At 42.0% G+C, this 27,761-nt stretch overlaps 1 long non-coding RNA gene across 1 annotated transcript in view; it reads right to left on the reverse strand.

The window, feature by feature from the left end:
* Window positions 1–4,579: 4,579 nt before the first annotated feature.
* The window catches only part of LOC122564294, a 67,443-nt gene continuing 44,261 nt past the window's right edge, over window positions 4,580–27,761 (reverse strand). Inside the window, exons 2-4 of the long non-coding RNA XR_006315863.1 lie at window positions 18,314–18,474; window positions 18,016–18,189; window positions 4,580–4,964 (exon numbers count right to left, since the gene is read on the reverse strand). This is a non-coding gene — a long non-coding RNA (uncharacterized LOC122564294). The remainder of the gene's footprint in view (window positions 4,965–18,015; window positions 18,190–18,313; window positions 18,475–27,761) is intronic.

Below are 27,761 nucleotides of genomic sequence, written 5' to 3' on the forward strand. Positions count from 1 at the left end.
CATATTTAGCCCTCTGATTATATAATATGTCTCAATCAAGTCACCTCTCAACCTTCTTCTCTCTAATGAATACAGCCTCAAATCCCTCAGCCTTTCCTCATAAGACCTTCCCTCCAAACCAGGCAACATCCTAGTAAATCTCCTCTGAACCTTTCCTTTCCAAAGCTTCTACATCCTTCCTATAAAGCGATGACTAGAGCTGTACGCAAGTGTTGGCTCACCAGCGTTTTGTACAGCTGCAACATGACCTCATGGTTCCGAAACTCAATCCCTCCGCCAATAAAAGCTAACACACCATATGCCGTCTTAAGAACTCTAACAACCTGGGTGGCAAGTTTCAATGATCTATATACCTGGACACTAAGATCGCTCTGTTCAATCTTACCATTTGCCCAATACTTTGCATCCTGTTACTCCTTCCAAAATGAATCACTTCAGACTTTTCTGCATTAAACTCCATTTGCCATCTCTCAGCCCAGCTCTGCAGCTTACCTATGTCCCTTTGTAACCTATAACATCCTTCATCACTATCCACAACTCTACTGACTCTAGTGTCATCTGCAAATTTACTAATCCATCTTTCTATGCTCTCATCCAGGTCATTTATAAAATGACAAACAATAGTGGACCCTTGTGGTACACCACTAGTAATTGAACTCCAAAATGAATATTTCGCACAAACCACCTTTGTCTTCTGTCAGTTCGTTAATTTCTGATCCAACCGCAAAAACACCTTCAATCTCATGCCTCTGTATGTTGTAAACTAGCCTACCCGTGGGGAACCTTATCAAATGCCTTACTGAAATCGTGTACATCACATCAAGTGCTTTACCCTCATCCACCTGTTTGGTCACGTTCTCAAAGAACTCAGTAAGGTTTGTGAGACACAACCTACCCTACACAAACTGTATTGACTATCCCTAATCAACTTATCCCTTTCTAAATGATTATAAATCCTATCTCTAATAATCCTTTCCAACAATTTATACACAACCAAAGTAAGGCTCACAGGTCTATAATTACCAGGGCTGTCTTGACATCCATTCTTGAACAAGGGAACAACATTTGCTATCTCCAGTCTTCTGGCACTATTCCTGTAGACAATGACGACATAAAGATCAAAGCCAAAGGTTCGGCAATCTCCTCCCTGGTTTCCCAGTGAATCCTAGGATAAATCCCATCCAGCCCAGGGGATTTATCTATTTTTACACTTTCCAGAACACCTCCTCCTTGTGAACATCAATCCCATCTAGTCTAGTAGCCTGTATCTCAGTATTCACCTCAATCACATTGTCTTTTTCGAGGTGAATACTGATGAAAAGTATTCATTTCGTCCTTCCCCATCTCCTCTGACTCCACGCACAACTTCCCACTACTATGCTTGATTGGCCCTAATCTTGATATAGGTAAAAACAATGACTGCAGATGCTGGAAACCAGATTCTGGATTGGAGTGGTGCCAGAAAAGCACAGCAATTCAGGCAGCATCTGAGGAACAGGAAAATCGACGTTTCGGGCAAAAGCCCTTCATCAGGAATACAGGTAGAGTTCCCGAAGAGTGGAGAGATAAATGAGAGGAGGGTGGGGATGGGGAGAAAGTAGCATAGAGTACAATAGGTGAGTGGGGTGGGGAAGGGAGCAGTGGTGAAGGAGGCCCAGGACCCCCATGTCCTCGGCTGAGTGGGAGAGGGAGTTGAAATGTTGGGCCACAAGGCAGTATGGTTGATTGGTGCGGGTGTCCCAGAGATGTTCCCTAAAGCGCTCTGCTAGGAGGCGCCCAGTCTCCCCAATGTAGAGGAGACTGCATTGGGAGCAACAGAAACAATAAATGATATTAGTGGATATGCCGGTAAAACTTTGATGAATGTGGAAGGCTCCTTTGGGGCCTTGGATGGAGGTAAGGGAGGAGGTGTGGGCGCAGGTTTTGCACTTCCTGCGGTGGCAGGGGAAGGTGCCACGATGGGACAGTGGGTTGTTGGCGGGCATGGACCTAACCAGGTAGTCACGGAGGGAACGGTCTTTGCGGAAGGCGGAAAGGGGTGGGGAGGGAAATATATCCCTGGTGGTGGGGTCCGTTTGGAGGTGACGGAAATGTCAGCGGATGATTTGGTTTATGCAAAGGTTGGTAGGGTGGAAGGTGAGCACCAGGGGCATTCTGTCCTTGTTACAGCTGCAAGTTGTAGGCATTTTCAGCTCCAAAGAAATTTATTGGAGACCTGCAGTGGTGTGTGAGTTCATCTGAGACCAGATACAATGATGTGGTGAGCCTGGTCATTTGTCAATGTAATGATGTGTGGATGAATGGTTAAAGAGGTCAGACCAGGCTAGACACCCTCAAAATATTTCAATAAAGTAGCCCAGACCCTAACTTGGTGAGTTGTTTTAAGCAGGTGTAATGTGGATATTCCAGGAGGGAAGCTGCTGGCCCAACCATTTAGTTTTAAACAAAACAGAATTTATTTGCAACATTTACTGAATGAAACGCAAACAAAAAAGAGCACAGAATGTAGAATAACTTAACCTATCCAAAAACCCAATAGACTATCCCAATTTAATGATGCTGTTTCAAATCCCTATAAACATCAAGTGGCACAAAAGGCAAAATTAAACACAGGGTCTTACACGAGAGATGTCAGAGAAAGAGATGGCAGAGAGATTCAGTATGGAACACCTTCTTCCATATAGCTGTTTCTTTGACCAACATTGACTGACTACTTGCTGTGAACAGCCAGACTGCTGAAACTCAAACCACATCTAAGCAAAAAAAAAGCTGAGCTGGGAGAACTGGCTGCCCCCTTTCATTGTACAAGTGTTTCTCTTTTAACTTAAAAGCTTCCTCAAGTAGCTCAATCCAGACATTTCAGAACATGTGCCTTTACGAGCTCCTGAAAAAACCCCCAAGGATAACATAACCTTGTTAAAGGAGCAGCATCACCACAGGTTGTGAACACAATAAGAGTGGCATAAAGTCTGGGATGGGTATTCAGGGAGCAGCAGTCTTTTAAGCAAAGCAAAATACTGTGCTTGCTGGAAATCTGAACCAAACACAGAACACTGGAGAAACTCCACAGGTCTAGCAGCATCTGTGAAAAAAGAAACAGTTAGTCTTTCAAATACAGTATGACTCTTCTTTAGAACTCAAGTATTAAAGAAGAGTCATACTGGACTTGAAATATTAACTCTGTTTCTCTCCCAATAGATGCTGGGTTCCTCAGCCTCGTACCAGGTCTATTTTGCTTGTTCAGAATTTGCGCTATCTACTCTCATGGTGAAGAAGCAGCATTTTGGAAGCGAAATGTAACTAGTGCGATTTAACGAGAAGCTTGAGGATAAAATTGGGAGAACACTTCTTACTGTAGAGAATCTGACATTATCCTTGTCACCCTATCTTGCTCCACAGACGTCATGGTTTCGGGATGAGGAAGATTTCCTGCAGTGGGTTTATAAGAAGTTCATAGTCATTGCTCCTTAGCCTAAGGGACCAATGAACAACAATATAAGATCAAAACCTTTCTGGCATTGCACACTCAAATCTGAATTTCCCTGAACTTTTACAGCAGGTATTTGCTTTATTCTCCAAATCAGTCAGTACAAATGCAGAGGAAGTTTCACTGATCTGATTCTATTTGTACCCTCTCAGTTATAAAACTATATCTTCTGACTGGAGTTAATAGGTTGTGCTGAAAGTGGCAACTCTAATTCTTTAAGTTCCTAACCTGGAAAATCCTGGCTGAGATCAGCTAATTCCACACTGCACTTGGATGAATGAAAAGCTCATAACATTTGCATAACTCAGCATCAGACCTAATCACTGATTGACTGTATTGCTCAATGAATTGTTTGGTTTAATTACATTAAATATTACAGAGTCCATTAAACTAAAGACAGTTCCTTCAAGCTGTACTGTGAATTTATAATTATTTGCCTGTATTTGTCTAGTGTTCATGTATTTCAGTTCCACTTGCTTGAAACTGCAGAGTTGCCAGAACTTTTGCCAAGTACTGGAAATTTTGCCATTATGAATCATATGTAAAAATCATCAGGAACCATTTTCTACTGATATAAACTTGCATGTGCCGAGGACTCCTGCATTGAGCTGGCAAACCAACAAAGCATATAATACCTCCTGCTGCAGGGATATGTTCCTTTTTGGCACCTTGTGGTGAAATAGACATACGATATCTCAGTTATTGCAATTCCCGGTGTACACTATTTGATTTATATAGGAGTTACTCTGAGATTCATCAAATGTTAATGCAAAATTAATTGAAGTGTGGTAATTGAAAAGTATTTTCTCTGCCAATATTCCAACTACGGCAGAGAATTTGGTAATTAAAGCCCTAAGATGGCTTCCTTGCCAAAGTTATTCTTTCCCTATTATGTTATCAATTTTCTAAGAAAACTAGGGATAGGTCGTGATAGGTGTAATTAATGATCACACACATACCTTTGCTGTTATATACAGACACAGAGTGTAATGAAGTATCACACTAATTATTTAACTGTGTTTAAGGATTAGATCTATTTTCAAATAACAGCTTGCCAGTATCGTTGATGCATATCTATCATTAATCTTTATTTAATCATATTCCTTAATGATATGAGCCTGAGAGATATTTTGATACATTGATTTTTATCCAGTGAATGAAATCTTAATAGAACAAACCAGCATACAAGTGGGAAAGTCAGGAACAGATTAAGGAACCATTAACTTTTGCAGTAGACTTTGCCATTGCTCCTGAACTTAGCATTGGCATTAGTACCCAGCTTTTGTGTTTTCTAGCCAATTATAATAAGAATATGATGGTGATCCACACTGTGTAAATGAAGGCTCTCCATCAAAAGAAATCCTTGTTGCAAGAAAGATCCTTGTGATGAATTCCAGAGGCAAGAACTTGCCAGGGCGATGTGGGAAGGCAGTTTTCCAGCTTTTCTAACTGTTCCTTGGAGATCATGCTGAAGGCACTGAGGACCAAAACAAAAAGAGATGTGATTCCTCTGAAGACAAAGAGGAAGCCTTTCCATAAATAAAACAGACCCCATAAGTGTGAATATTAATTCTTCATTAATTGTATCTGAATGGATGGAGGTGGTTGATGTAAAATCGATCTTTACTGAACCTCAATATAATTAACGACAGTGGGATCAGATGGTATTGAGGGAACTAAAGTATATTATCAACGCAAGAATGTAAATTTAATTTTTTTAAGCTCAAGTAATTACACAGCAAGCCTGTGTGGAAAGGTGCATTGTTTATTGTTGAACACAAAAATACCTGAGACGTACATAGACTACTCCCAGCCAGGGTCTGTCAGCTTTGCAGATCCATCTCCAGATCTGCTTTTCCTTTTTTTTCACTATATCCAGAAATACTTTCACACACAACTGAATAACTTTCCCATCACCAAATCATCTTGACTTTGTTTTGGTTTTAACCATTAACCACTACCAGTAAATCACCCATGTAGCCATTGGAAGTTTACATTAAGAACATCGATGGACACTATGTACTCTCTCTCCAATGACACCTGGGCATTAGGACTCCTTTATTTTTTTACATATCTACTTTCAAATCAACAGATAACAGATGTTATGACAGTCTCTGGAGCAGCTGGGACTTAAACACATGTGACGATGCTGCTCCTTTAGCAAAGTTATGTTGCCCTTAGGTTTTTCAAGAGGGGTTGTAAAAGGCAGAGAGTCTGATTTGTCTGGGTGAAGGCACTTTGCTAATGGCTAACAGATATTGCCTAAGGCAAAGAGGAAGCCTTTTAGGGATTAAAAAAAAACTTGTAGAATGAAAGGGGAGTGGCTAGATCTCCTAGTTCAGGGTTTTAGCAAGCAGTCGGTTCGAAGCTGGTGGTCAAGGAAAGCTGCTAGGAAGAAAAGGTTTCCTGATTCAACAGAGGTTTTCTGGCTGACTCTCTCTCTCTCTCTAACATTTCTCCTGTGCAAACCTGTGTTTGAATTTACCTTTTTTTTTGCTAAGGAGTGTGTTTATGGGTATGTTGCAGGAAATTAGAACAGTTCCTTTGTTACGTTTCAGCGGATATTGTGTCAGTTGGATTTTCAAATAGGTGTTGTTCTAAATTGTGTTTCCTTTTGCTCGTGTTTCAATCCATGGTGTGTAAATTAATTCTCTTTTACTTTGAAGCCTAGTGGTGTGACCAGCTGCATCATTCCTGGGATATCATAACACCTGCCTAAAACAGCTGGGAAAATTAGGGTGTGGGCTACCTTCTTGAAATGTTTTAAGGGGGCCTGGCTTAGTCCATAACACCCAGGTCTCCTTGCTGAGAGATAGGGACACCACCACTGTGCCACAAGAGCACCATGGGTCTGCTTCTTGTAAACTATTTTTTGTCCCCCTATACAGGAGCATTAACACACACGGTTGAACAATTTTCCCATCATCAAAATCACCACGGCTATGTTTTATAACCTAATAGTCACCACCAGTCTATTTTAATTCTTATTAACCTATTTTTCTGATCACCCTGTTCGAAGTTGTTATTACAACCCTCTAAAGCAGGTGGTTCTTGAACCTGGACCTCCCAGTCCTGTGGTACGTACATTACTCCTGTGACAGAAGGGCCACAAATATTTCCTAGTGGTCTCCCTTGCAGGTATTAACTAGGCTTGAGTCTCCTTAGCTTCCAAAATCAGGAGTCCAGCATTTTCAGACTTTGCTTAGCCAAAAGGTTGGGTCTGCTCAGGTATTAGCTCCAGCTGGACAGACCATTTGCAGTTAGCAAGACAACTCATTCACACTGAGCCCCAGAGGGAGATTGACTAGAGATTCCCCATCAGCCTTGTAGGGGTCATCACAACTTCCTTGAAAATTTGTATTTTTGTTACAGCACAACTCCTTTCCAAAAGGCACTAACTTGTGTAAGGTTACTTAAAGACAGAGTAGCGACAAACTAAAACCCTGGTCGTCGAGGGCAGAAAAAGTATGCTTGTAATGTTTAGCATTGCAATAAATGTAATGCAAATATGACAGGATTGGCTCCAGTTCTATCCTTCACCAATAGGTGTTTTGGAATAAAACATGACAGTAGAAGATGGTTAACTGAAGGTGTGGTTTTGAAGGTAAGAAACAAATCAGATAGAAACCACAAACCTAATGGTATTATACAAAATGGTAGAGAACAAATGCAAATTATCAAGCAATAACTATGGAGGAAGTGACAGAGTTAATATTTCAAGTTGATGTCCACAATGACATGAATCAGAAATGTTAGCTTTTTTTTCCTCTCGCCGATACTTCTTTACAGTACAGTAATTTGCTGTTTTTATTCTGGTGCAATTATTCCCCAGTGTTCTCACACTGTGAATCATTTGGCAAGTTATAGTCGTAGAGTTCTACACCATGGAAGCAAACATTTTGGTCCACCATGGCTACACTGATCAGATATCCTAAACTGTTCTTAAACATTTGCCAGCATTTGGCCCAAATCCTTCTACACCCTTCATATTCATCTACCTATCCAGATGCCTCTTAAATGCTGTAATTGTACCCTCCTCCGCTGCATCCTCTGGCAGCTCATTCGAAACATGCACCACTCTCTGCATGAAAAAGTCCTTTTTAAGTCCTTCCATTCCCACCTTAAACCAATGCCTTCTAGCTTTGGACTCCCTTACCCTTGGAAAGCGACTTGGGCTCTTCACGCTATCCATATCCTTCATGATTTTATAAACCTCAATAAGGTCACCCCTCAGCATCTGACACTCCACAGAAAAAAGCTGCAGACTTTTCAGCCTCTCTCTGTAGCTCAAACCTTCCAATCCTGGCAATATCCTTGTAAATTCTTTCTGAACACTTTCAAGTTTAACAATATCCTTCCTATAGCAGGGAAAGCAGAATTGAACACCGTATTTTAAAAGTGGCTTGTACTTTTAAATGTTCTGTGCAGCCGCAGCATGTCATCCCATCTCCTATACTCAATGCATTGAACAGTGAAGGCATATGTGTCAAATGCCTTCTCCACCACCCTAACTACCTGCGACTCCACTTTCAAGGAATTATGTACCTGCACCCCAGGTCTCTTTGTTTGCAACACTCCCCGGGGCCTGACCATTAACTGTATAAGTCTTGTCCTGGTTTGCCTTAGCAAAATGGAACATCTTGACATCAATCTAAGTTAACTCCATCTGCCACTCTGCGGCCCATTGGCCCATCTGATTAAGATCCCATTGTACTCTGAGATAACCTTCTTCACTGTCCACCACACCACCTAGTTTGATATCATCTGCAAGCTCATTAACAATACCTCCTAAATTCACATCTAAATCATTTATACAAATGAAGAAAAATTGTAGAATTATGTGAGTAAGTGGATAGGTTGCACCTATTATTGAGAAAACAAATAACGGCATTGGCACTGTTGTTTCATACAAGGTTTACTCAACAACAAATGTATCTCACCAGAGAATACATCAGTATTTATAAAATGGCTTTTTCCAGCAACTTTACATGAAATAGAGTTCTCTTTATTTAAATACATTGAATAACAAAAATAAAATATTTTGTGAGCTAGTTGTCTGTTGGATAATGAAGAAAATTTGGACTTTCCATTAAAGGTTTTGGATAAAATTTTAAAAATAAATGTCTGCCTATGAGGCATGGTTAGGCTTCGGTTTTGAAGAGACGAATTGTTGGAGGATTATATCATAGACTTTAGATTAGATTCCCTACAGTATGGAAACAGGCCCTCCAGCCCAGTAAGTCCATGCCAACCCTCCAAAGAATAAGTCACCCAGACTCATTCCCCTACCCTATATTCACCCCTGACTAATGAACCTAATACTATGGGCAATTTAGCATGGCCAATTCATCTGACCTGCATATCTTTGGATCATGGGAGGAAACGGGAGCATCCACAGGAACCCACATAGCCATGGGGAGAATGTGCAAACTCCACACAGACCATCACCCGAGATGGGAATCAAACCCAGGTCCGTGGCCCTGTGAGGCAGCAGTGCTAACCACCGAGTCACCATGTCGCCCACAATTGCATCTTCAATGGGTTGCATCATGGATTGTATCAGATTCAATTTGGGGATCACTGGATCAGAACGATATGTTTGAATTGTTGGACTGTGCCCAGATTTCTGGTTCTATTTGGTGATTGTGGCATGGAGCGTGGTTCAATGGTTAGCACTGCTGCCTCACAGTGCCAGGGACCTGGGTTGAATTCCAGCTTTGGGTGACTGTCTGTGTGGAGTATGCACATTCTCCCTGTGTCTATATGGGTTCCCTCCGGATGTTCCGGTTTCCTCTCACAATCACAAAGGTGTGCAGGTTAGGAGAACTGGCCATGCTAAATTGTGCATAGTGTTCAGGGATGTGTAGGTTAGATGTATTAGTCAGGGGTAAAATGTAGGGGAATGGGTCTGGGTGGGTTACTCTTCAGAAGATTAATGTGGACTTATTGGGCCAAAGGACCTGTTTACACACTGTAGGGGTTCTTCCATGTAGAGATTCGACCAGATATCTGCTTCTCTGAAATAAAGTAATAGGGAAAGAATTATTTCCGTCAATCCTAGTGGCATATTCTTTGGAGTTACAAAGAACCAGATGATCCAATCATGTCAAAGTAGACAAGACACTGCATGTAGTTTTAACAAAATGCAAGCATTAGAAACAGGCAGATTGAATTTGAAAGCACATGTTGTAGAACTGGCTACTCCAGCAGAAAACAGAGTTGGAACCCACAAACTGCAAAACAGAGAGGGTGGATCCTGAAAATGCACCTAATTCAGAAAGTTATTGGAAGAGAATAAAGATTGATAATGAATTGAAGTGAATTTCCTACTCTCAGAGTTGTAGTGCTGTACTCAGTGTGTTAACAACAATACTGTAACTGTGAAGTGCTATATAACACTTGCACTTCAGCAGTGTGGAACATATTAGTTAAAACATTACTTCAATTCTTGTGGATCAGCATAGAAAAGAACAACTTACTTCAGATTTGGTGTTGGCAACAGATGAAGGTCATTAAAAAGAGCTGCACTTCATGTAAAGTAATTGCAAAAAGCCATTTTATAAATACTGATGTATTCTCTCGTGAGATATGTATGCTTTTGAGTAAACCTTCATGGAAAAGACACAAATTAAACTTGACATAGAGCATGATAAGACACTTATTTTTGAGAAGTCAGTGAATCTGCAATTTATTCTGTCAGAAGGTTATTGTATCCCTTAACAAAACCTGCTGTTTCTCATCAGACTATATTCGCCAAGTATTAACAATATCAATTGATAAGAATCAGAGAGAGGACTGGTAAGTTTTCCTACTAGCTGACTGGTCAGGATGATGGCCAAACAGCATCTGACGGAAAGAGGTGAAAGAAGGGAGATTAACAAAGCCTTTGCATATAATTGTAGTGTCCACAAAGTCACTTGCACATTGGGAAACAAAAGGATATCCGATGGTCAAGCTATTGTAGTTCTGGTAGACATAGAAATACAAGTCAAGGCCATAACTTAAATTATTTATAAAATGAATTAAATGTTGCTCGACAGTCAGAGAAAAGAATGAGAAGCAGTAATGCTTATGATTGCAATACTTTCTTGTCAATAAACATGAGGATAAACTATCAGAGGAGGGTAAATGACAGTTGCAGAGTTTGGAATTTTGGAACAGATGACAGATGGGTAGTTTTGGAACATGGATTTGTATTGAAAAATGGATACAGCAACTAGCTGTTGACTACACTTTGGCAAAAAATGTATTTAAAAGATGTAAGTGATACAAAAATGTAAATGTAAATGGATGTAAATCCATTCTATTTCCCTCTCCTGGAATGTGAGCATTGACATGCATTTATTTATTTTTTTCCAGCAGAGTCAGTCTCCTAAACTGAGGAGATTCGAAATGTCATGTTTATATTTTTTCTTTCTTTTTCTTTTATTTTCTTTTTCTATTCCCCACACTACCACCTAGTAGTGCTTATATTTTCCCTTGCATCCACGTTGTATATGTGCAGATGTAAGACACAATGAAAAACAACAGGTGTATACATCCTTGTTCATTTTCCAACAATAGGTAGAAAGGAAACACCAGAGTGGCCAGTGACAAGCAATGTCCTTCTAAGGCACACATTTTTTTTGACACTCCTGTTCTTTTATTTTTGCTTACCTCCACACAACCACCTAACTGCGGTAGGGTTCATTTTTCCCTATGTCATGTGTGTACAGGTGTGAGATACTGTGAAAGGTGCAAGGTGTACAAATCTTTATTCAATTTCCACCACCAGAAAGAAAGGAAACACCCGAGTGGCCAGTGACAAGCAGTGCCCTTCACATCAAAGGGCAATGCTGTGTGATCAAACAGTGAAGGGGAGGGCAAGAGTTAAATCAAAATAGAATTGGAGGGGGAAATAATACACTCCACTCCCTGTGGTACCCACCTCTCCCCAAACAGCTCAAGGGTGTTGGTGGTCACCGCGTGCTCCCTCTCCAGAGACACCCAGGCGCTAACATAACCGCTGAAGGGGGGGCAGGCAATCAGCCCTAGCAACCCACTCCACAGCCCGAAGACACACATTTATTGCCCATCCCTAATTGCCCTTGAACTAAGTGGCTTGTTAGGTCAATTCAGAGAACAGTTAAGATTAAACCACATTGGTGTGAGTGTGGAATCACATGTAGGCCAGACCAGCTAAGGATGGCAGATTTCCATTTCTGAAAGACACTAGTGAACCAAGTGGGTTTTTGCACTGATTGTCAATGACCTCATGGTCACCATTACTGAGAGTTATTCAAGATATACTGATCACATTTAAATTCACCCAACTGCTAGGATGGAATGTGAACATTTGTCAACAGAACATTAGCCTGGGTTTCTGGCTTAGTCATCTCAGTGACATTATCACTTCTACCATCACCCTCTCTGAGTTTGTGCTTCAAAGAACTTTGTTAAACACTGAGGTACTGTTTTCATTTGATAATTTTATAAAAACATTCATTCATGAGTCACATTGGCAAGGCAAGCATTAATTTCACTTCATTAATTACCCTCGAGAAGGTGGTGAGCTGCCTTTTGCGATGATTGAATTTCAGTTCCATTAGGGGTGGGCTTCCATGAATTTAAAACAGCAGTTTTGAAAGAATGGCAATGTATTTCCAAGTCATGTGGTTTGTGACTTAGAGTCATAGAGTCACTGAGCTGTACAGCACAGAAACAGGCCATCCATGCTGACCAGTTATCCTAAATTAATCTAGTCCCATTTGCCACGTACCATCCTCTGTGTGAAAATGTTCCCAATTAGGTCCCTTTTAAATCTTTCCTTTCTCACATTAAATCTATGCCTTCTAGTTTTGGACTCCCTTACCCTGGCGAAAAGACCTTGGCTATTATAGAGTCATAGAGTCATTGAGATGTACAGCACGGAAATGGAGCCTTCAGTTCAATTTTCAATACTGATCAGATATCCTAAACTAATCCAGTAATTGGCCCATAATCTTCTGAATACTTCCTATTCATATACCCATCAAGATGCCTTTTAAATGGTTATTGTGCCAGCCTCCACCACTTCCTCTGGAAGCTCATTCCATACACACATCACCAACTAAATGAAAAAGTTGCCCATAAGGTCCATTTTAAATGTTTGTCCTGTCACCTTAAAACTATGCCCTTTAGTTCGAGACTCCCCCACAGCAGGGACAAGATTTTGTCTATTTACTCTATTCATGTTCCTCATGACTTTATAGACCTCTTTAAGAATGCACCTCAGCTCCCAACACACCAGGAAAATAATCCAGCCTATTCAGCCTCACCCTGTAGCTCAAAAACCCACCAACCCTGGCAAAATCCTTGTAAATCTTTTCTGAACCCTTTCAAGTTTCACAATAATCTTCCAATAGGAAGGAGACCAGATTTGGAGCGGTACAATGGCTCAGTGTTTAGCACTACTGCCTCACAACACCAGGGACCCAGGTTCAATTTCAGCCTTGGGCGACTGCTTGTGTGGAGTTTACACAGTCTCCCTGTGTCTGCTTGGGTTTCCTCTGAGCGGTCTGATTTCCTCCCACACTCCAAAGATGTGCAAGTCAGGTGAATTGGTCATGCTAACTTGCCCATAGTGTTAGGTGCATTAGTCAAAGGGAAATGGGTCTGGGTGGGTTACTCTTCGGAGGGTCGGTGTGGACTTGTTGGGCCAAAGCGCCTATTTCCTCACTGTAGGGAATCTAATCTAATCTAAACACGGTGTGCCAAAAGGTGCCTGAAAAGTGCCCTGTACAGTCACAACATGACCTCCCAATTCCTATACTCAATGTACTGACCAATAAAGGCAAGTATTCCAAATGCTTTCTTCACTATCCTGTCTACCTGCAACTCTACTTTCAAGGAACTATGAACCTGTATTCCAAGGTCTCTTTGTTCAGCAACACTCCCTAGGACCTTATCATTAAGTGTGTAAGTCCTGATTTTCCTTTCCAAAATACAGCACCTCACATTTGTCTAAATTAAACTCCATCTGCCACTCCTCAGCCCATTGGCCCATCTGATCCAGGTCCCATTGTTCTCTGAGGTCACCTTCTTCAGTATCCACTACACCTCCAATTTTGGTGTCGTCTGTAAACTTATTAATGATAACTCCTATGTTCTCATCTAAATCATTTATATAAATGATGAGAAGCCGTAAACCCAGCATCGATCCTTGTGGCTCACCACTGGTCACAGGCCTCCAGTCTGAAAAGCAACCCTCCACCACCCCCTCTGTCACCTACCTTCAAACCAGTTCTGTATCCGAATGGCTAGTTCTCCCTGTATTCCATGTGATCTAACCTTGTTAACCAGTCTCCCATTTGGAACATTGTTGAAGGCCTTACTGAAGTCCAGGTAGATCACATCCACCACTCTGCCCTCATCAATCCTCTTTGTTATTTCTTCAAAGACATTCAGTAAAATTAGTGAACATGATTTCTCATGCACAAAGCTATGTTAACTATCCCTAATCAGTCCTTGGCCTTACAAATGCATGTAAATCCTGTCCCTCAGCATTCCCTCCAACAACTTGCCCATCACTGATGTCAGGTTCACCGGCCTATAGTTCCCTGGCTTTTCTGTTCCACCTTTCTTAAATAGTGGCATCACGTTAGCCAACCTCCAGTCTTCTGGCACCTCACCGGTGGCTATCGATGACACAAATATCTCAGTAAGGTGCCCAACAATAACTTGTCTGGATTCTCACAAATTTCCCAGGAATTTATCCACCTTTATATGTTTTAAGATATCCAGTACGTCTTCTGCAAAATGGACATTTTTCAACCTAGCTAGGTACTTGTAAGTGATGGTGTTCCTGAGCTTCCCTTGTGCTTCTCAGTGTGAGAGGTCACACAGAGGGTGCAGTAAAAGGAGCCTTGGCAGTTTGTTACACTACATCTGGTAGATGGTACACACCGCTGCCACTTAGCTCCAATGAAAGAGGAAATCTATGGTTAATATGGTGAATAGGTGCTGATCCAGCAGGTTACTTTGTCTAGGATGGTGTCAAACTTCCTAAATGTTCCTAAACACATCCAATCAGTTGGGAATATTTTATCGCATTACTGACTTGTGCCTTGTACATTGTAAACAGGTTTTGGGTAATCAGGAAGTGAATTACTCCAAGCCTCCCTCATACTCAGGTTTTAGTGCATCTCCCCTTAAGAACTCACAGACATGTCGATCTTCATCTTACATTTGATGTTTTATATTAGCAGAGTCTAATAGAGATGTTTTTCCTTTTTTGAACAACATTTCAGATGTTGCTATCTCTGTGCAAGAAAGTGTCAATCTATAAAATTGTACATTGGATAAGCATTTGTATTCTTAAATACCGAAAAACGTTGATTATATTTTTTATGTACTGCAGCCTTTAATCTGAAAGTATGCAATTGTCGTTTAACCAGTTGAGGTCGTAATCAGCTGTAGACCAAACGTGAACAACAAATATCTTTCATTGTGTGAGGAGTGAGAATAATAACATTGTGACTCATTACTCGAGACTGAAAGCTACATTTCTAAGTCATATCCATATGCTTCCCTATGATGTTATTTTTAAGCCCTGATATTTCTAGTTTCTGGCAGTTTAGCTTAGAGGTGACAGCACAAACACCAACTGTCCATGAAATGGACTTTTCCAAAGGGATCAGCCACAGTCTCCAGAATCTCATTGATCCAAGACTAATCATGCAAGGTTGACTTGCAGTACAAAGAATGTATTTTGTTTTCAATATACTCTCCTGAAGCAATTTGGGAATTCAATTTAGTAACTGTGAGAATGAGGTATATTTATAAACTTCTGTGAAAGGCTGCTTCACAGACAAGGTGATTGGATCAGACATCTACTGGTGACTGCACCAGGGAGCACAGCTTATTACCCAATCAGTACAGTGTAAGGCAGTCAGTTTGAAGTTGATTTATTGCTGGGGTTGCTGGGTATTTCTCCTCAATATGGTACAAGACAGTAAGGAATGTGGCAATCCTGTTCATGTTCTTCTGGGAATCGGAGGGAAGAGGTTTATCTTGAAGGAAGTTTCTAACAAGTCTCTGTTATCTTTCTTTCAGTCAATAATGGAAAACCATATCATAGTTCAGCTGAAAAGAGAACTTGCCTGAACGGTATGGCTGATCTAATGAAACTGCTTTGTAGAACATTGCATCAATGCAGGTCACTCTGACCCTTCACAACATTTTATGCAGTTTTGAAGTTGTGTTGCTATTTGATCTGCTGTATTGATTAGAAGTGGGGCTCGCAGCATCTCCTCAGACATTAACATGATGCAATTTTCTGCACTGCAGGCATTAGACTCAGAAGCATTACCGGCTGTGAATCTTTACCATCTGCTTTTTCCATGTACTTCATATAGTTTACTGCAGTGATGAGATTTTAACAACAGGAGACTATGCTTCTTGCTCAATGAGTATATCACTAGATGGTAGACTTCCCAGTGAAGCTAACTGAACCCTGGTGGCTGACATGGGTTGAATCCTACAGGGTCAGAGTGATGTGGGCTAAGGGAGGTTTTGGCAGAATTGGACGAGAAATCCAATGAAGTCCATCTTGACGTTGAGATCATCTCACATCATCTTCTATGCTTTTCCCAAGAAACATGGTGAGTTAATCAGGGAGCAGTGGGGAGTTGCCAATTAAGAGGGATCATTACTTATTAAATATCTTTTCAACAGCACTCCATGACTTATTAAAATCATTTCAAACTCACCAAAGAAGCTGAGCATCAAGAAATCTCGACATGGAAACAAAAGCGAATACCTGGCAATTTCAGCTCACCGCTGGCTCTGAACAAATTCCATGTTAAATTTGATTAAACCTTAACCCAGGCACAAGCACCAGACACATGCACCCTTCAACCACTGCACCTGTCCAATACTGGCAGGGCATGTTGAAAGAATAGAATTGAATTGCAGTTTGCACTGGCGATTATAATTAGAAAGTTTCAAAAGGGGCATTTTGCAAGTATGAAAAATGAGCCAGCTCACAGATTGGACCAGGCTATATCTCAGAACTGTTTGCCTGCTCTCTTAGCCCTCACAGACGTCTCAAATGTCTGCTTGCTCACACCATCCATGCCTTGTCGCTGTACACCATCCAGGCCAAAGCAGCTCGCTTGACTGGCACCATGTGCACAGGCTTCCACTCTTTCCTCCACTGATTCTCAGTAGCAGCAGCATCTACAAGATACGCTGCAGAAATTCACCAAAGATCCTTAAACAGCACCTTCCAAACCCATGACCACTTCCATCCAGAAGGACAAGAGCAGCAGGTTCATGAAAACACCGTCATCTGTGAGTTCCCCTCCAAGCCACTCAGCATCCTAACTTGGAAATATATTGCCTTTCTCTTACTTTTGATGCCTCAAAAACCTGGTAATGCCTCCCTCATGGCATTGTGGGTCTATCAACAGCACAGTTCAGGAAGGCAGCTCAACACCACCTACCCAAAGGGAACTAGGGACAGGTAATAATGTTTGCCAACCAGCAACATCCACTTCACATGAGGGAATCAAACAATATACACTAGGGGCTGGATAGGAGAGGTGGACAGGTGCAGGCCAAAGGTGTGAACATGACCAGATGCAATTTAACAGCGGTGTTCCTCTTGCTTCCAGATGATGCAACAGGTTCTCAACACAAACCTCTATCCATGGAACATTTTCTGTGGTGGTGAAGTGATGCCAAATGCTGATACTAAGCTCTACAGGGTTACACAGAAAGCTTAACAATCAGGTGTATTATCAAAGTACTGACATTTGTAAGAAGTGCAAAGTCATTAAAATTCATTATCATGCCCACCATGAAAATGCTCTCAATTCATTCTCCTCTTCCTCCCAACAGCTCTTAGTTGAGTTTCTGTTACCCCAGCTGGGGGTGGAGGGACTGTGCTTGGTAGTGTACTTGTTGGCCCTGGAGGCTTGATTGGGTGACCCCAGGGATTTGTCTGGATGGGCCAGACATGTTGAGGTTCCTCTTGACAAAGTCAAGTGAACCCTCCTTTGTGTGACCATCCAAGGATTGATGGAGGGACACCAGAGTGTCCTAAGTGGAGACTTCTGATTGGGACTGTGTGTAGTTCCTTCTCTGGGTGCGCCCTGGAACTGCCCTGTCCCTTTGAGAGGAAAAGCCAACTGCCTTGTGCGTCAGGTTCCCCATCCACAGCCCGATCCTGAGGGCCAATGGCTGAGACAATGGAGTATAGGTTTGCATGCTCCTCTCTGGCAGACCCTGAGGGTGCTGGGACTGTGTCCATGGCAACTGCCAACCTGTCCAGTGACATGTTGCAATCATATGACATGCTGCATTGATGCAGCTTCCAGGCAATGAGGGTTATTGTGTCCCACAGAGCTGCCTGCTGTTACTGTTCATGTGAATTAAGTCTCTGATGGCCAACACCACAGAGTCTTCTTCTGCCTGGAGCTGAGCAGGTGCTTGGTCTCCAGCACATCTCCAAGTGCCTGAGACTGGATATTTCTTCCTCGGCCACCCTGTGGCATTATCATACTCACCAGCTTGCACTCCCAACTTTCTCGATGTTCCCACTGAGATGTCCGTGTCTGAGTGAATGTGGGTTACTGCAAAACGCAGCCTTGAAGTTGCTTCCTTGGAGACTTCGTTAGTGTTATCCTCAGAGGTTCTGGGTGGGGCAACATTTCTGTGCAGCATGGTGGTCAACATGCTGGCTGTTACATACAAGATACAAGAGGTAGAAGGCATCATGACCAATAGTTATAAGTGGCATGCAATGAAAGAGACTGACCGCAGGGTTACTATGAGAGTTGCATTGGAATTAAGAATGATACTTACACAGTTTGCAGGAAATTAATGTTTCAGGATTCCCACAAAAGCAGTCTCTCTCTTCTCCTGTGAGAGCCAGGATTCTCTCCTTGAGGCGGGGTTAGGAACATAATGTCAGACTCCCATCCACTCATACGCAATTGCTCTGCCCTGGTAAGAGTTGACTTCTCCTGTGATGAGAGAAAGGGAGGGATTGAGAGGGAGACATGGTGGTACAGCTGTTAGTGCTGGTATGGGTGGTTTAACAAAATGTGGAGAGGTTTTCCAAGGAGGCAGCATAGAGGCCATGCAGAGTCAGGAGTATGAGAGACTAGGAGGAATGGGGGTAAGAGTGATTGATATCACAGGCAATACTGAAAGTGGCAGAGTGTATGCTTTGCTGGGAGGTGGGTGCAATAGCCCAGTAATGAGTGTGAGGTCGCAGACAGAAGACTCTGTGGTGTTGGCCATCAGAGACTTAATTTACTAACCTGGCTATTCCTCCATGCCTTGTAAATGGCATAGGCCCAGTGGTGGTCTGATACCAGGCTGTCAAGTTCTGCTGGCATGGCCTCCTCTGTCAGTCCTGGGAGTAGAGGGAGCCTTTTTTGCAGCACTCCCTCGGCAGAACATCCAGCTCCCTGTCAGAGAATCACAATGCCATCTTCCCCTTCTCTGGTATGGGCAGACTCTCTCTGTCAACAACCCAGGATCCCAGCAGCCTTTTTAAACATGGCAAGGATGCAAGGAGAGAATCCTGGCTCTCACAGGAGCAGATATCCACTGAGTAGTAAGTTGTTCTGGGAACAGCGCGTGGTGAGATGGGGCCAGAATTGGACGTTAGGGATGCCCTAGGGGCCTGGTAGACGGTTATCTTGACGAGTTTGTTAAGAAAGGGTGAGAGGTCGCAATGGGCCTCAGAGCAAAAATCCTTCCAGAAAACTCAACAAAACTCAGACTTGGGGAAAACAAAAGCCCAGAGACATTATTGGGCACTCTTTGTACTCCTTAGTGTGGGTTTGATGCATGGATTGGTGACTTTTTCAGTCGCATGGGGGTTTTCGCAAAGCGGTGAAAGATGGAGCTTGAGGATTGGCGAGATCATTGCTTGTTGGGTCCAGCGCTGGTGGCAGCAAAGCATTGGCGGAAGGTCAACACAGTGGCATAAATTAGGAGGGCCCGGGGGCGAGAGATGTGACTCCGATGTTGGTTGGGTTTGGCACAGGCAGCAGAGAGGCAGTGACAGAGGAGAGTCAGCCCAGTGGAAGATGGCAAATGAGGTGGGGCGACTTCAACATTGGTTGGATCCAGTGTAGATGGTGGTGAGGTGGTGGACGAGGGATGGTGGTGCAGGCATAGTCGACGATGAGCTGGTTCAGGACTGATGGACTCTTTTTCAGCTTTACCTTTCTTTCTTTTCCTTATTCTTAAATGATTCAAAATGGCACCAAACTGTGGTGGCCAATGAAAGCTTTTCACTGTATTTTATTGTATTCTTACTGTAAAATTCATGAGACAATAAAATCCTTCATTCATTCGGTTACATCACATTCGTTCGGTAACTACATTTCAGAAGTACTTAATTGTCCATAAAGCACTTTGAAATCATGAAATGGCTCTGGATAAATGCAATTGGTTTCTTTCTTTATCGTCTTCAAAAGGGTGCCCATACCTAATTGAGATACTGTGAATCCTATTAATCTTTGGATTTTGGATTGTACCTCCAGCCACCAGCTTTCTCTATGAGACTGTATCAGGCAATCTCTCCTTCAAGTTTATATAACTCCAATAGCTGCATTAAAATGGAATATTCTTTTGGACTTGATTAGTGACTCGGATCCACAGATATGGAGATTGCTGGCTACAGACAGAGTGGTAATGATTAACATGAGAGGAGATTGGGATTGATAGCTTTGTTTTGATTAAAAATATCAAAGGTCACAGATCAATGAAACTAAACTAAGTTCAAGAATAGCTCCGGTATGATCTAATGAAGGACAGATTAGACAGTCTAAATCTCCTTCTATTCTGGAGTAGCAAGATAAGAGGCTGATCATTTTCAGAAAGCACAAGAAAGCAAAGACAGGGAGAAATGAAAGCAAAAGATCTTGGACAGAATGAGAGAAATACAAGTAACAAATGAAGGCATTATAATCAAAAACATATATATTGCTGTGGGTTTAGTTTTGGAAACAACTGGGAATCAGGGAGTAATGATAATTTAAAAAGCAAGAACTAGAAGGTGCAGTATGTAAGTTGATGATTTTGCACGACAGTTACAGAGTTAAAATCCATTGTAACTGTGTGCAGACTCTTGCCTCATTAACAACTGTAAAGTGACAGGTGCATCTATAGCTATGGAAGAAGAGAATCCTTTTATTCCTTAATCTACACATTTCAAAGATCATTCCACATCCTCAGCATGAAAATGTGCTTAAGCATTGTTCAATTGTAATGCTCAAAAGTTGAAGAGACGTGTAATGATAAAAATCCTAAGGGTTTGGGACAGAGCCAGAAGGAACAGAAAGACCTATATGCATAAAACATTAGCGTAGATTGTATTACATTAGTGTCGCCATTTTAAAGCATTAGATTCTTGGAGCGTGACACTAGCGCAATTTAACAAGATTCAAGTAGTAATGGGGATGCAATATTTCTGCTGTGTCACCCTAGGGAGGATGAAGGACACTATTCATGTGGCAACCAGGGGCAGCAGCAACATAAATTTATTGTATGAAGTTGGTCTGAACTATAGAATATAATCCTGCATAAATGATCAGTCTGTGTGGGGATGTTATAATTGGCCTCCATTCTCTTTCTAAGCAAACAACTGACATTTCCATCTTTGAAAGAAAGAAAAGATGCATTTGTTTAACAATTTTAAACCATTGTTCATCCAATTAAATCTTTTGAGGTGCAGCCATTGTTGTAATACCCAGGGACACATGGCAGTACATTTGTAGATAGCTAGCTCCCACCAACTGCAGAGTTCCGGCTATGTAATCTACTTCAGTGATGTGGCTGAGGGATAAATGTTTAACAACTGAGATAATGAGAGCCCAGAGAAAGTAAATTCCAGTTAGGGTGAAAGGAAAGACTGGTGAGTATAGGGAATGCTGGTTGACTGAAGAAATTGAGGGTTTGGTTAAGAAAAATAAGGATAGATCGAGTGAATCCTTAGAAGAGTATAAAGGCAGTAGGAGTATACTTAAGAGTGAAATCAGGAGGGCAGAAAAGGGACATGAGCTAGCTTTGGCAAATAGAGTTAAGGAGAATCCAAATGGTTTTTACAAATACATTACGGACAGAAGGTTAACTCGGGACAGAATAGGGCTCTCAAAGATCAGCAAGGCAGCCCTTGTGTGGAGCCGCAGAAAATGGGGGAGATATTAAACGAGTATTTTGCATCAGTATTTATTGTGGAAAAGGACAGGGAAGATATAGACTGTAGGGAAATAGACAGTGACATCTTGAAAAATGTCCATATTACAGAGGAGGAAGTGCTGGATGTATTGAAACACATAAAAGGGGAGACATCCCCAGGACCTGATCAGGTGTACCCTAGAACTCTGTGGGAAGCTAGAGAAGTGATTGCTGGGTAACTTGCTGAGATATTTGTATCATTGATAGTCACAGGTGAGGTGCCGGAAGACTGGAGGTTGGCTAACATTGTGCCACTGTTTAAGAAGGATGGTAAGGACAAACCGGGGAAGTATACATTAGTAAGCCTGACTTCGGTGGTGGGCAAGTCATTGGAGGGAATCCTGAGGGACAGGATGTGCATGTATTTGGAAAGACAAGGACAGATTAGGGATAGTCAACATGGCTTTGTGCATGGGAAATCATGTCTCACAAACTTCACTGAGTTTTTTGAAGAAGTAACAAAGAGGATTGATGAGGGCAGAGTGGTAAATGTGGACTTCAGTAAGGTGTTCAACAAGGTTCCCCCAGGAGACTGGTTAGCAAGGTTAGATCAAATGGAATACAGGAAGAACTAGCTATTTGGATACAGAACTGGCTCAGAGGTAGAAGACTGAGGATGATGGTGGAGGGTTGTTTATCAGACTGGAGACCTGTGACCAGTGGGGTGCCACAAGGATCGGTGCTGGGTCCACTACTTTTCATAATTTATATAAATGATTTGGATTTGAGCATAAGAGGCACAGTTAGTAAGTTTGCAGATGATACCAAAATTGAAGGTGTAGTGGACAGCGAAGAAGGTTACCTCAGATTACAACAGGATCTTGATCAGTTGGGCCAATGGGCTGAGAAGTGGCAGATGGAGTTTAATTTATATAAATGTAAGCTGCTGCATTTTGGGAAAGCAAATCTGAGCAGGAGTTATACACTTAATGTTAAGGTCCTAGGGAGTGTTGCTGAACAAAGAGAGTGCAGGTTCATATCTCCTTGAAAGGGGAGTCGCAGGTAGATAGGAGAGTGAAGAAGGCGTTTGGTATGCTTTCCTTTATTGATCAGAGTATTGAGTACAGGAGTTGGGGAGGTCATGTTGTGGCTGTACAGGACATTGGTTAGGCCACTGTTGGAATATTGTGTGCAATTCTGGTCTCCTTCCTATCGGAAAGATGTTGTGAAACTTGAAAGGGTTCAGAAAAGATTTACAAGGATGTTGCCAGGGTTGGAGGATTTGAGCTATGGGAGAGGTTGAATAGGCTGGTGCTGTTTTCCCGGGAGCGTCGGGGGCTAAGGGGGTGACCTTGTATAGGTTTATAAAATCATGAGGGGCATGGATAGGATAAATAGACAAAGTCTTTTCTTTGGGGTGGAGGAGTCCAGAACTGGAGGGCATAGGCTTAGGGTGAGAGGAGAAAGATATAAAAGAGAGCTAAGCGGCAACTTTTTCATGCAGTGAGTGGTACGTGTGTGGAATTAGCTGCCAGAGGAAATGGTGGAGGCTGGTACAATTGCAACATTTAAAAGGCATTTGGATGGGTATATGAATAGGAAGGATTTGGAGGGATATGGGCCGGGTGCTGGCAGGTGGGACTAGATTGGGTTGGGATATCTGATCGGCGTGGACAGGTTGGACTGAAGGGTTTGTTTCTGTGCTGTACATCTCTATGACTCTATAACTCCACCTTCTTCAAAGTAGTACCAAGGAATCTTTGCCTCCACTTGAGATGGCAGGTAGCACATCAGTTCAGTGTCTCATCTAGAAGGTGGCACTGTCAACAGTGCATCATTTCCCTCAGTGGTGTCAGTCGAAATCTTGGGTCTAAGTCTCATGATTTAAACTGAAATCCATAATCCTTTGATTCAAGAGGAGAGGATGCTATCGCCTGACCCATGCCTGACATTAATTATTGCTCATTAGAATTGTGAGGACATTTGCAGCAAAGAAAACCTGGTGAGGAGGGGTACAAGGTCAACTACAAAATTGTTTCCCAAAACGCAAAAACAATCCTTGAACTGTAGCTTTTCTTCTGAGGTTTACTGTTTTGGTGTTCATGGTTCACACCCTCTGTGTTCCCCTGCCAGACATTGTTCCATCTGCACTAACTTAAGGGTTGACCTGGGCGTTAGAGGCAAGGCAGTGTGTGTCTTCTCTTGCTTGTCTCTGAAGTACCAGTGAATACTTAACGACCTGTCTGCAAGGTGAATGTGACAATGGTGGGTAATGAGTAAGAAACAGAAGCACTCTGAGTGTAATCTACATCATCATCATCATCATCCTTCTCGGGGTCTGACTACATGTCTCCTTGTTGCTGGAAGGCACTTTGATGTAAACCAGCGGAGAGCTGCAAAGCCTAATCCAAGGCATTGACCAATCTCCTTAAGATTGGTGATGCACTGACATTTACAACTTTCAAAGAGACTTACAACCACAGTATAGACACTTCTGATTGAGGTATTTGATGTTTCATGACACTGGCCTGTCCGTAACACGAAGAACACTTTCCCCTAATGGCTGGAAACACCATCGTTCTCATGTTTGAGCTGGTCTCCTCAGTTCTTCAAGAAATTGTGACAGGATGGCCTGTCAGTACTAAATACAAACCAAAAGAACCATGAATGCTGTAAATCAGAGACAAAAACACAAACTGCTGGATTAGCTCAGCAGGTCTGGCAGCAACTGTGGAGAGAAATCAGAGTTAAAGTTTCTGGTCGAGTGACGCTTCCTCAGACATTCTGAGCACCATCAGTTCTGAGGAAGGGACACTTGACCTGAAACATTAACTCTGATTTCTCTCCACAGATGCTGCCAGACCTGCTGAGCTTATTCAGCGATTTCTGTTTTTGAGGCCTACCAGTACATTACACACTGCTTGCCTATGTTCAATGGAACATGTTTTCGCATGGTTCCCTCCTGAGCCCAGAGACCACAGAATCTAAGTCTGCTTGAGCCTGTTATGTGTGGGTTGCTACATGTCTGAAGTGATCTTTTTAGATTAAAATATCCAGCTTTCTGGTCTAACTAGAACAGTCTTCTTTGAGTGAACAATATGATGTTTATTGCATCACTGCAGTTATTTACATAGATTACATGAACTATTACAGAGACTATACAGAGCAGACTAGCCCCAGGTCCATCTGCTATAAGCTCTTTCATTACTCTGTCCAAGTCCCTTGTGAAATAACCATAAGGGGTTGTGCTTATTACAATCAATCTACATTTGCAGATCCTTTTACATCCAATACAACAAGGAGTGGACCCCGCAAGACAGACCCTTTTATATGGCTGCTAGTGCTCATTCAAGGTGTGAGTGTATGAGCTGGAGCATGACTCAGATGAAGTGTATGATAAAGCACCCTACAAAAGTTTTCACTTCCTCTGAGGCATCCAACAATTCTTGCTGCACGCATGAAGACATTAAAAGGCAGGGTTGAGTAATGCTAAGCCGGGAAGATTGCAATTATTATGACGAGATCATATTTCACTCCCTATTGAAATCAAGTCAATGTGGCCACTTGCATATAACGGCAAAAATTCAAGGGAAGTGTTACTGAATCTATGTGTCAGCCCTACTCTTCACAAATTATTGCTAAACTCCTCCCGACCCCTCCAAATTTCATTTGTATTGTATCTTTAAATAAGCGATTTGGGATTGTGTTATGCAAGTCTTGGAAGTGCAATAGCCAGAAGGACATATTTAATCAGTCAATTGAGTTTTCTTCTGGGTTTACTGCATACAATTCCACCCCTATATTGAAAAACTAGGGGCCTGATTACATCCTATTAATATTGACATAACCCAACTAAAATGGGTAAATTGCATTGTATACAGGGTGATTGGGGATGGAATTACTCAGTAGAGACTACTTCATAAAACACAAATTATCCTGAGTGGTTTATTTAGGTCAGATGAAGCCCAAGGTGAGTTGCTTTCAGGAAACACAATCCAGTATGTTATTGGGCTATAAATAGCTTTATTCAGTCTTCAGTGAATTTTTGTGAGCTTGGAAAGATAAATAGATGCAACAATAGATGGATAGAAAGACAGAGATAGATAGATGGAAAGATGGTTGGAAGAAATAAATATACCTTGATATTATTACATTATGATTATGTAGATTTCATTAAATAGAAGTCTGAGCTAAACTGGTATCAGGATAAGATGCAAAATTTGCAATTATACATCGAGAAACATCCCAAGAGGCTTCACAGGGTGAAAATCAGACCCTAAGCTAAAGGAGGAAATAGTGAAAGGTTTGGAGATGGGGATCAACAACATTTAAACACACCAAAAGAAGGGTGATTAATAGGATGGCACAGTGGTTCAGTGGTTCGCACAGCTGCCTCACAGCACCAGGGTCCCAGTTTTAACACCAGCGTCGGGCGACTGTGTGGAGTTTGCACATTCTTGCTGTAATGGTGAGGGTTTCCTCTGGGTACTCCAGGTTCCCTCCAACAGTCCAAAGATGTTCAGGCTTAAGTGGATTAGTCATGGGAAATGCAGGGTTACCAGGATATGGGAAAGGGAGTGGGTCTGGGTGGGATACACTTTGAGGTTCTGATGTGGACTCAATGGGCTGAATGGTCTACACTATAGGGATTCAATAATAATAGACAGTCATAAAAGGAAGAGTTGAAAATGGACAGGACAGAGTGAATTCCAGAATATGGGACCCTCGTCACTGAATTTATAGAAGGTATTGATGGAATATATACGGAGTTAGAGATGCAATGGAGCCAAAGTTTGAAAAACACAGAACTGTTGGGGCTTCAGTTGGGAAGAAGACAGCAGCAATTTATAGGACTAGATGAAGTAACAGAAATATGGAAGAATGCGGTCATGAACAAATTTAAACAGAAGGATGAAGATTTTTAAATGGAAGACTGGAAAGCAATAATAGGCAGTGAGTTCATGGGCGAAGAGTAAATGGGGTTAAAATAAGGTAAAAGCAGCAAAACTTTGAAAGAGTTACAATGTGCCTGTAGAGGGTGAAGGATGGAGGACTGGTCAGGAAAATATTGGACCAGTAGAAAATGAAAGTGACAAATGCAAGGATAAATTTCAGTAGCGGATGGATTGTGATGGGCGTGAAGGCAGTCAACATTACAGTGGTCATTCCAAAGTAGATGACATTGAGTCAAATGCTTATATCAGAGTAGAGAATGATGGTTATAAAATCTGAAGCATTGACCAAAAGTGGAATGGAATTGCCACTGAGGGAAGGGAATTGGTGTTGGTGGATTTCCAACATGGCTTTCCAAAAGTCTGATAGCACAGAACTAGTACAGGGACCTAGGGCAGAAGATGGCGATATAATACTGATGGTCATCAGCAACATGTCCTCAAATGCCCATAATAATATTTAAAACAAGAAAAATATTTAAAACAAGAAGGACCATGAGAGGTTTCTGCTGATTCTAGATGTTACATTGCAGGTGCAAAGTCAAAAATGATGACTGAAAATAGTCAAGTAAAATCTTAACTAACCAATGAAAAGTCAATTAAGTGGACAATAGAGGGGACATAAATGCTGAAAATAGCAGGCCTGTGAACATCGGTGTGTATCTCTCATCTGGATGGGTATCTTCTTGTAAGGAAGGGGCATCTGAAGTAATGATCTTCTTCCCTGGGACTGAGGGGTATGAGTGAGTGAAGGAGGATATTGCAAGCAATAATGAGAGCATCAGAGCATGAGCTTTGTTTGGGGGTGACTGTGGTAGCAGAAGGAGAGTGAGTGTAAGTTAGTAGAGAGAGGGATATGGCATGTACCCCAGCAGAGTGGAGAACATTACTGAGCTTCTTATGGCACTGCTGACCTTCCCTCTGCACAGCGAAGATAGCATTGACCCAGTGATGACCTCAGACCAAGCTGCGTCAACACAGTAAGTGCTTCTGTCAGTCCTGGGGGAAAAGACTCTTCTCCCTTTGAAACACTCCTTCAACCAGGACGGCAAAATACCTGTTGGAGAGTCATGGTGCTTTCTTCTCCTTCTCCGACATCATTTGGACAGGTCCTTGACTGGGCAGGGTGGCTTCACATTGTGTGCACAGCAGCCTTTTAAGGA

Source organism: Chiloscyllium plagiosum, chromosome 29, assembly GCF_004010195.1.
Source record: "Chiloscyllium plagiosum isolate BGI_BamShark_2017 chromosome 29, ASM401019v2, whole genome shotgun sequence".
NCBI lineage: Eukaryota > Metazoa > Chordata > Chondrichthyes > Orectolobiformes > Hemiscylliidae > Chiloscyllium > Chiloscyllium plagiosum.